This window comes from Bos indicus x Bos taurus, chromosome 7, assembly GCF_003369695.1.
Source record: "Bos indicus x Bos taurus breed Angus x Brahman F1 hybrid chromosome 7, Bos_hybrid_MaternalHap_v2.0, whole genome shotgun sequence".
Taxonomy (NCBI): Eukaryota; Metazoa; Chordata; class Mammalia; order Artiodactyla; family Bovidae; genus Bos; species Bos indicus x Bos taurus.
The window spans coordinates 2,844,490-2,854,481 of record NC_040082.1 but is presented as its reverse complement, the minus strand read 5'-3'; the positions used below and the strand labels follow the sequence as shown (position 1 = coordinate 2,854,481).

The window sequence follows — 9,992 nt, the reverse complement described above, 5'->3', positions numbered from 1 at the left end:
TTGAACTATCAAGAAAGCTGAGCACCGGGGAATTGATGCTTTTGAACTGTGGTGTTGGAGAAGACTCTTGAGACCCCTTGGACTGCAAGGAGATCCAACCAGTCCATCCTAAAGGAGATCAGTCCTGAATGTTCATTGGAAGGACTGATGCTGAAGCTGAAACTCCAATACTTTAGCCGCCTGATGTGAAGAGCTGACTCATTTGAAAAGACCCTGATGCTGGGAAAGATTGAGGGCAGGAGGAGAAGGGGACGACAGAGGATGAGATGGTTGGATGGCATCACTGACTCGATGGACATGAGTTTGAGTAAACTCCGGGAGTTGGTGATGGACAGGGCGGCCTGGTGTGCTGCGGTCCACGGTGTCGCAAAGAGTCGGACACTACTGAGCGACTGAATTGAGCTGAACTGACTGAACTGGTCACAACTATAGCACCTCGTGTCTTGCCCTTTTAAAAAGAGGGTCTCAGGTACTGGGAATTACAGGAATGAGAAGGAGCTCCCGTCTTTATGGCAATTCCAGCCGAAAGCTAGTTGAAGAGAATGAAGGCTACAACAGCTGCATGTAAGATACACGAAGAGAAGAAGGAGTGACACGCACGCACTCCGGGTGGAGGGTCCGCGCCCCAAAGCCGACTTCAGTGCCCGGCGTCGCCCGCGGGCGCCCTTAGCGTTTTAGTCACGCCCCCGCCCCCACGCCCTGAATTCCCTCCCGGCCGTCGAGCCGTCGGGCAGGCCCTTCTAGGCGGCCCCGGCTTATCGACCCCGGCCCGGCCGCTTCCCGGCCGCGGGCGGGCGAGCCTCCCCAAGCTTCCTGTGACGACGCCGGCCGCCGGCCGCCGCCCGCAGCCCGCCTGGCGGGCCTGGAGCCCGGGCCGCGCCCCGCCCCCCGGGAGCTGGTGGGGGAGGGCCGGGGTCGGACGGCAGCGCCCGCCCCCGGCCGGCGCCCATTGGCCGGCAGCTCGCGGGCGCCCGGAGACCGGAGCGCCGCCGGATTGGCCGCGAGGGCCCGTGACGGCTGCGCCCATTGGCTGGGGCGGCCCCGTGACGCGGGGTGGCGACGGGCTCCCGCGTCCGAGGGGCTCCCGCTTGTCAGGTTCTAGGTAGGTGAGTTCCGCGCCGCCCGCGGCGGGCGCTGTTGCCTAGGGCAACGCGGGGAAGTGGGGTGGGGAGCGGGGGAGGCCGGCAGAGAGCCGGGGCCACGCTCCGCGCCCGCCGAGGGGCGCCCGGGGCTCCGTCCCCGCCCTCAGCCGCCGCCGCCTCCCGCTCCCGGCGGCGGGGTCTCCGCGGCGTCCCGCGCCCGCGGCGGCGCGCCCCTGCTCGGGGCTCGGGCCGGCCGCCCGCCTGACTGGGCGAGGCCCGCGCTCCTCACCGCCCGCGACTGGACGCTGAGGGGGCGCGTGCCTGCGCCGCGGGGCTGAGGCGGCGGGGTGAGGCGGCCCGGCGGCCCCGCCCGCTAGCCGGGTGCGGGGGCTGCGCGGTGCGGGGCGGTGCCGGGGCAGCGCGGGCGCCGCCCATCGCGCCCGCACCCCCTGGTCTCCGCGGAACCTTCGGTCCGTCCTGGCGTCGCGGCTTCTCAGAGCCGCTCCGCCCGCCCCTAGCTCGCCCCTGTCACCCCTGACCCCCAGCGTCCGCGCCCCTCCCGCCGCGGCCCGCAGTGACCCTCGAGGGGCGGACGAGGTGCGAAGCTGGCTCCGCCGGGTCCGCTCCCTCCTTGCCGGTTAGGGCTGGGGAGGTGTCTGGAGGCACCTGGGGCCAGCTCTATGCTTCGTCTCCCACATTCAGGTTCCACCTTCCGAAACACGCTACCTGGGTTGGTGTTGGTAGGGTGCTACGTTTTGCACAAATTAACTGTGAAGCCGTGGCTTTTTACTTTTGTGCATTTATGATTTTGATAGGCAGTGCAGTGCAGCCCACCGTGTGTTAATTTCATAAGGCTGGCACTTTCGTTTTCGTTTGCCTTAGGGTTAAAAATCCTAAATCTTTTAAATTCGGAAGCCACTGTATATATATTCGTAGCGGCCCCACTATCGGTTTGACATAAATTACTCTAAAGGTGTGGTGCTATTTTTTTTCTCTTTCTCCAGATGTTTTAAAACACAAAATTGGCAAATGGAGTCAGCGATGTAAAAAGTGTAATAGAAAAATCAGTAAGAATAGACCAAAACTGTTTGAGTGATTAAAGACTAGAAAGTATGTTTCAACTTAATGAATGGGGACTTTAATTTTGCAAAGTGTAGTTCTTGGACTGAGCAGTGTTGCAGTCCTGCTGTATCCACCTATGTGGGCTTTAGGAAAACAGACACGTGAAGAGCCAAGCGTTTTGTTAGTCAACGCAAAGGAAGACTGTGCTTTGTCATCTGGGTCCTCGTTTCTGCTAGTTCTCTTGAGCCAAGAGAACTGTTTTCAAAGGGAGTACATAGGCATACTTGGAAACCTTTTTCCAGTTTCTTCCATGAAAGACCTTTGCAGAAGATCTGTTTCTCTTCATTAAATATATACCATGTAAAATTATTTGGGGTCGGGTTAATGCAGCTTCTGCACTATTTCAAAGTTTGATGTAAGTAGTTGAAGAAATAAGTCAGGCTTTTGGTAGACCTGCCCTTTTCATTTCATCTTCAACTATTAATGTAGCTATAACTCTGGTCTGTGAACATTTCACGTTTGCCTTTTTCCCCCTCCAATATTTCACGTTGAAAAATTTCAAACAATACAGGCAAGTTCAGTTGCTGGTGAATACTCACCAACTACACAACAATAATAGGAACAGCTGTTACATGGTATATACTAAGGAACAGAAGAACTGAAATGATCAACTTTGAAAACCAGAATAAATATGTATTATACCAAAATATTGTCAAGTGCTTATTTTCCATTTGTAGATGGAAATAGTGTTTATGAAAACCATAGTAATTGAATTCCGTGAGACTATTATAAAGCAGTCATCATTGTAAATCAGGGCCTTAAGTTAATTGTGTTTTGGTAATCAGAAAAAAAAGGAAATCTAATGAACTTGTTATACAAATAAAAGTTTTGTTTTGAAATTGGACTTGTGTTAATAGATTATACTTTTGTACTTGATTTTTAAATGAGTATGTTTTGCAGATGAGTCGAAGGGACTATCATTTATGCACTGTTTTGGTAACAATAAATTGAATCAACCTTATGTATGTTGTTTTGGAATAAGAATGTTTTTGTAGTGGAAAAAGAAAGCTTACGAACATGAACTTTTTAAATATAACTTTTCCATGGAATTTAGAGAGATTGAAGTTAATTTTGGTAGGAGTCAAAGCTATCTTGCGTGTTATTTCATGGTGATGCTAAAGGAATATTTTAATACAAAACTTCAATTTATGATAAAAAATAAGAAATGGGTATAAATTCATGTATATTATATTTATAATTTTCCCATACTTAGGAAATTCCTGCCCTTCTTTAAGTATGTGAATCCTGCTTTTCAGTTTTTTTTGTTGTTGTTGTTAAGTTGCTAAGTTGTGCCTGACCCCTCTTTGCAACCCCATGGACTGCAGCACACCAGGCTTCCTTGTCCCTCACTGTCTCCTGGAGTTTGCTGAAGTTTGTGATCATTGAATTTGTGATGCTAACCAGACATCTCATCCTCTGCCACCTTCTCCTTTTGCCTTCAGTCTTTCCCAGCATCAGGGTCTTTTCCAGTGACTCGGTTGTTCACATCACGTGGCTAAAGTATTTCAATTTTAGTATGCCCAAAATCTGTTTTTCATACTTAACAATATTTCATTCTTAAATATTGAAATTGAGCTGTGCTTCAGAATGTATAGATCTTTGGATTGCCTCATTATTTTTTCATATCTCATTTGACTTTGGCATGCTTCAGTTCAGTTCAGTGGCTCAGTCATGTCCGACTCTTTGTGACCCCATGAATCGCAGCACGCCAGGCCTCCCTGTCCATCACCAACTCCTGGAGTTCACCCAACTCAGGTCCATCGAGTCAGTGATGCCATCCAGCCATCTCATCCTCTGTCTTCCCCTTCTCCTCCTGCCCCCAATCCCTCCCAGGGTCTTTTCCAATGAGTCAGCTCTTCACATGAGGTGGCCAAAGTATTGGAGTTTCAGCTTTAGCATCAGTTCTTCCAATGAACACCCAGGACCGATCTCCTTTAGAATGGACTGGTTGGATCTCCTTGCAGTCCAAGGGACTCGCAAGAGTCTTCTCCAACACCACACTTCAAAAGCTTAATTCTTCGGCACTCAGCTTTCTTCACAGTCCAACTCTCACATCCATACATGACCACTGGAAAAACCATAGCCTTGACTAGACGCATCTTTGTTGGCAAAGTAATGTCTCTGCTTTTGAATATGCTATCTAGGTTGGTCATAACTTTGCTTCCAAGGAGTAAGTGTCTTTTAATTTCATGGCTGCAGTCACCATCTGCAGTGATTTGGAGCCCCCCAAAATAAAGTCTGACACTGTTTCCACTGTTTACCCATCTATTTCCCATGAAGTGATGGGACCAGATGCCATGATCTTCATTTTCTGAATGTTGAGCTTTAAGCCAACTTTTTCACTCTCCTCTTTTACTTTCATCAAGAGGCTAAAGTTCCTCTTCACTTGCTGCCGTAAGGGTGGTGTCATCTGCATATCTGAGGTTATTGATATTTCTCCTGGCAATCTTGATTTCCAGCTTGTGCTTCTTCCAGCCCAGCGTTTCTGATGATGTACTCTGCATATAAGTTAAATAAGCAGGGTGACAATATACAGCCTCGACGTCCTCCTTTTCCTATTTGGAACCAGTTGGCATGCTTATGTATGGTTAATTTTTCATACCATGCCATTGGGAAATAAAAGGGAACAAGCAGGGCATAGTTCTGGAACTTTGGAAAGAATAAAATAGATGTTTTTTAATCAAAGCTCCAAGTCTTCCCTTCCATCTCCTTCACCCATTTTTTTTATTATGAAAGTTAAGTGCTTTAAAATCAAATCAGAAAACTACAGAAGAAAAGTAACTCCACGATAGTTAATGTTTTGGAAAAGAACTGAAGCTCTTGTTTCTTCTGTAACACTCTAGCAATCTTTGCAGTTTTATGGTCTTCATTGCAGTATGTCAGCACTTACATCTAAACTTGGAGGAGTTCCTGAACTTGAGACTCAGTTAGCCTAAATTAGAAGAGGGCTCCAAGATCTGGAGGAAAAATGGAAAAGAATCAATAGAGAACAGAATAGAGTCAGAACAAAAGAATCAGACCCAAGCAATTACCCACTTTTTCTTTTTTCTTAAGTATAAATACAGTCCTAGTTAACCTTATGAGACTGCTGTATAACTGACAAAGTATGAAGCCTTTCACGTTTTTTCTTTGGGATTCAGAATGTCCAAGTAAGATGACGTTTACTTGCTGCCTGTCTACAGAAATTTTTGGATTTTTTCTATTTTGGAGAGATACTTCATGTTCAGCTTTTAAAAATTTAATGTCATGCATAACTTGGAATTATTTCCTAAATATTAATTTATTTCCTAAATATTAATTTATACAAACTATGACTAATTTTTAGCCTTATAAGTTACCACTGCTCACTATAAGCTTAATATTGCCTCCTCCTTCAGAAGGTTTTGATTAAAAAACTGTAAAGTTCAATGTATGTGTTTCTTGTGAGATTGCAGGGTATAGTGAAAAGAAAATTCTTTTTATTTTGGAGCCAGATAATCTGGGTTTCAGTCAGAAATTAGGATTTTCTTTTGTGGGATCTTGAGCAAGTTTTTAAAAACCTCTTTAAACCATAGTTTCTTTTTTTTTTTTTTAACTTTTTGGTTCTGTATTGGGATATTGCTGATCAGCAATGTTGTGAGTTCAGTGACCCTAAAGGAACTCAGTCATGTATATACATGTATCCATTCTCCCCCAAAGTCCCCTTCATCCAGGCTGCCGCATAACAGTGAACAGAGTTCCGTGTACTATACAAAAGTCCTTGTTGTAAGTCATAGTTTCTTCATCTGTAAAATGGGGATGATATTAATAAAATTGCCTCATAAGGTTGTTATGAAGAAGAAATGAGACAGTCGAGGTAAAGTGCTTAAATTTAGGGAGCACGCAGCTCTTACATTCAGTCCCTTTCCCTGTAGTTTTCATTTTGCCTCTTCAGGTGTTACTGTGTTTATTCTGCCATCCTAAAAGCCCGTAAGTTTTAGACTTTGGAAATTAAAATAATGTACATTAAATGGACTGAAATTGAAAGACATTTACATTTGTACTAACCAAATAATAGAAGTATCTCAGATTAGCTGTTTTTTTTTTTTTTTTTTGTAATAGTTCTTGGCTTATTGTATCTCAGTAGTGATAATCAGAAATTGACCTTAAATGATTTTTACCTCAAAATATGTCCAGTTTGTCTGAATTCCTGAATTATTTTTCTTTCATATTAGATTATCATCTGTTGTTGGATGGTTTCCCTACATTCCTTTCAACCACAAATATTTGCCTAAAAGTGGTACAGAAAAATGTTACCTTCTTAAATCTCTAACTAATGCACCCCACCACTTTAAACTACATTTACTTAATCTGTTTAAAACTTTGTTTAAAATTTAAAATTTGTTTAAAACTTTGTGTATTATTATACACAAAACTCTTGAGTGTTTTCTGTCTCCTACAGAAATGTCTCCTCCAATTTCCTATAGGATTATTTTTTAGGGAGCAATATATCCCTGTTTCAAAATGTGTGTTCAAAGTGTGGAATTTTGATTCTTAAATAATACAATTATAATTAAATACACAGACCATCCTGTAGTTTTTGGGTGTTGTGACAAACTCTGAATTGAGATAAGATTTGAACTAAATAGTCCTTACTGTCTCATCAGCAGGAAAACAAAGATTTTGTGGTTTAAGTCAGTGATTCTCAGTGTTTTCTCCCCACCCCAGTATAAGATATGTACACGTGTGACATATTCTAACACGTAGTTTGCTAGTATGCCCTCTGTAATTCCATCTTGTGATGGAGAATGACACTGCAATAGGGATAAACTTGAATTTACTCTTATTGAGGAAAGTGGGTCATTAAAAAAGCCAAATAGCTGTTATCAGTAACAAATCCTTGAGACACACCTTGTAGTACTGTCATTGAGGCCCAAGTTATTTCTGCCTTTTCCTGAAATGAGTACTCTTCACTTTTCCATGTCAGTCTTGTAATGCTACAGAAGAGATTACTAATTTTATGTAATTGACACTGAAGAGCCTTACATTTTTAAGAGTAACTGATGAATGTTTAAAAATATTTGACTAATAGCACCATGGTCTTTATAGTAAATAATATTACTACAGAAAAATTGAAATTGGTTTTCCAATATAAGTTATTTTGCTTACAGAAAATGTATTTCCAGAGTGGGACAAACGGTTTTAGGAAAAGGGGAAACTCTTAATAGAATATTTATATTCTAGGTGTTTAGTATAAATGATGTTCTTTACCTTCTCTCAATCAGAAGAAATTTCTTTAAAATTACATTTTGTGGATGAAATTGCTCTTAAATAGTTCATCCTATGTAGAAGTAATATATGTAATATATAAGTTGAAGTAAGATTTAGAAAAATTATATTCATTATACCCTTGGCATTAGCAAGTGGTATTTCTTGAAATCTTTGCAGACCTAGGATATAATTACCTTCATAAAATGCAGTCAGATTTAATTGAAAAATTCAGGTGATCCCTTCAGACCCTTAATAATTCTGTAAACAGAACTCCAGTCCTCAAAGTTGTTAAACAATTTTTTTTTTTTTTTTGCTTCTGAAATGAAGGCTGGATGACTTTACATTACGTTATTAGTGTACATACGAAGTTTCTTCTACTTGGCTTTTCTTGTCTGTGGGTTTGTGGACTGGAAGAGTGTTTCTGGCTTGATCGCAAAGCTTGCTGCACTGCCACAAAGTTGAAGAGTTCGTCCTTGGTCACTGCGGTGCTTGCTGCTTGCTGCTGTTTCTTGGTGATATTTGACAGCAGTCGGACTCTCAGGAGTTTGTGTCCCTTCTGCTCTCTGGATGTCTTCAGCTTGGGAGGGTTTCCCAAGCTTTTCCCGTCAGTCGTTCAGGCTTTTTGTTAATTTCGCATTCTGCAAACAAAAATGCATTTGACTCTTCTACCAATATTCAGTTTTGGCAACAGATGCATCGGTAGCCACCTAGCAGCCACACGATGACTTCATGAGAATGTTTATACAGTATTCGGACTTTCTCTTGAATTATATTTGCTTCAGAATCACATGCTTTCTACATACATTCTTATACAGATTAGCCATCGTTTTAACTTTCATTGAGGATTGAAAATTTTGCTTTGGTAGGAGCAAAAGAAACATGGTAAGCACTACCTTTTTGTCTGTTTTAGTGTAGAGTTTGTGGTGTCTGGTGGAATTTCTAATGATTCTCATCCAGTCACTGTTGTATTTTTTTTTAATCCATCCTGAATTTGTTCCAAATTCATATATTCTGACTAAGTACCATCACTTTGTCAAGCCTCTTTGCTTTCTATATATTGAATAAATTGCCAGTAGAAGAGGAATTAAAGGGAACGGAACAATGCTGTCGTCTCAGGTAATTTTTAACGACAAATAACTTGATAAATCATTATCCCGATTATTTATAAATGATTATGTTGGACAAAGTATAAGAATTTTCATCTAGACTTATATATAGTATAGCTTTTTACAAAGCAGGAGACTGATTGCTTTCTCTTACCAGTAGTTATGTACATGTATGTATGTATGTATATGTACATATATGGGCTTCCCGGGTAGCTCAGTGGGTAAAGAATCTGCCTGCAATGCAGGAGATACAGGAGACATGAGTTTGAGCTCTGGGTCGGGAAGATCCCCTGGAGGAGGAAGTGGCAGCCCACTCGGTTATTCTTGCCTGGAGTATTCTTGCCTGTCCATGGACCGAGGAGCCTGCCTGGCGGGCTACAGTCCATAGGCTTACAGAGAGTTGGACATGACTGAAGCAACCGAGTATGCGCTCACACACACATACATATTGTATTATAATTCTTTTTATGCGTAACCCTTTATCCCCTCCTCAACATTTTAACCTCAAAGTAAGAAGCAATTTCTGTCTGTAAAAGTTTTTGAGTACATTGCATGGATTCAGATATTGTTATGAGTGAGGGGCATTGGCATTTCTTTAGTACTTGCTAAAAATGTTAGACTTTTCTATGCATTAGTTTTGATTTTCATCACAACCTTGTAGATTGGATAACTTGTATTTTCATTTTGTGATCTGGAACCAATCTTAGGTCATATCCAAGGAGATTCTGCAATAAAGTGATACCTGGGATTTGAATTTAGGTCTTTCATATAAATGATAAATGTTAAAATATAGTGAACCATTAGAAGTCCTGGATTTAACATCAATTTCATCCACTTGGGAGTGACTTAGAGTTCATGTTGAAATATCTGAAGTGTTACTGAAATAATTTCCTCTTATTGGAAGTGAGATCCTGAGATATTCATGACCCCACCCAGCTGCCCAGTGTCCACATGTCACCTTGACTATGTTCTCAGTTTGAAGTTATCCTGTATAATAACTTTCGTCAAGTGATAAAATGTTGCTGCTTTGTAAAAAAAAATTTATTGAAAAGGAGCGCAACTGCTAGAAGTGAAGGAAAAGTAGAGGCATAAGAAAGTGGTAGATCGTAGCCAGAGGATAGACATTTTTCAATATGTTTAAAATGGAATGGTGAGTCGCCTGAATCTGGATGTGAATCAGTGTACTTCTAGGGAAACAAAAGTTGACTTGTGAAACATCATTATTTTATGTTCAAGCTCTGTCAAAAATTCTCATAGTTTTTAGATTTTTTGAAAATGTCAGTGGTCTTATATTCATAATTTCTAACCCATTTCCCTTCTCTCTCACACTTAACAATAATATTGAAAGAGATTTCACTCTAAGTAGCTGCTCCTGTTTACAAGTTAATGTCATTCTGACAAATATCTTAAAATACTAACATAAATAATAGCATTCTCACTTACGATTTGGGTG

At 42.0% G+C, this 9,992-nt stretch overlaps 1 protein-coding gene across 4 annotated transcripts in view; it reads left to right on the top strand.

Annotated features, from left to right (window-relative positions):
* The first annotated feature begins 1,028 nt into the window (after window positions 1–1,028).
* The window catches only part of FER (FER tyrosine kinase), a 460,995-nt gene continuing 452,031 nt past the window's right edge, over window positions 1,029–9,992 (top strand). For 3 of the 4 annotated variants that reach the window (XM_027545475.1, XM_027545473.1, XM_027545476.1), the window contains exon 1: window positions 1,029–1,102. The gene's annotated coding sequence lies outside the window, so the exon portion shown is untranslated. The remainder of the gene's footprint in view (window positions 1,103–9,992) is intronic. The other variant, XM_027545474.1, reaches the window with a different exon arrangement.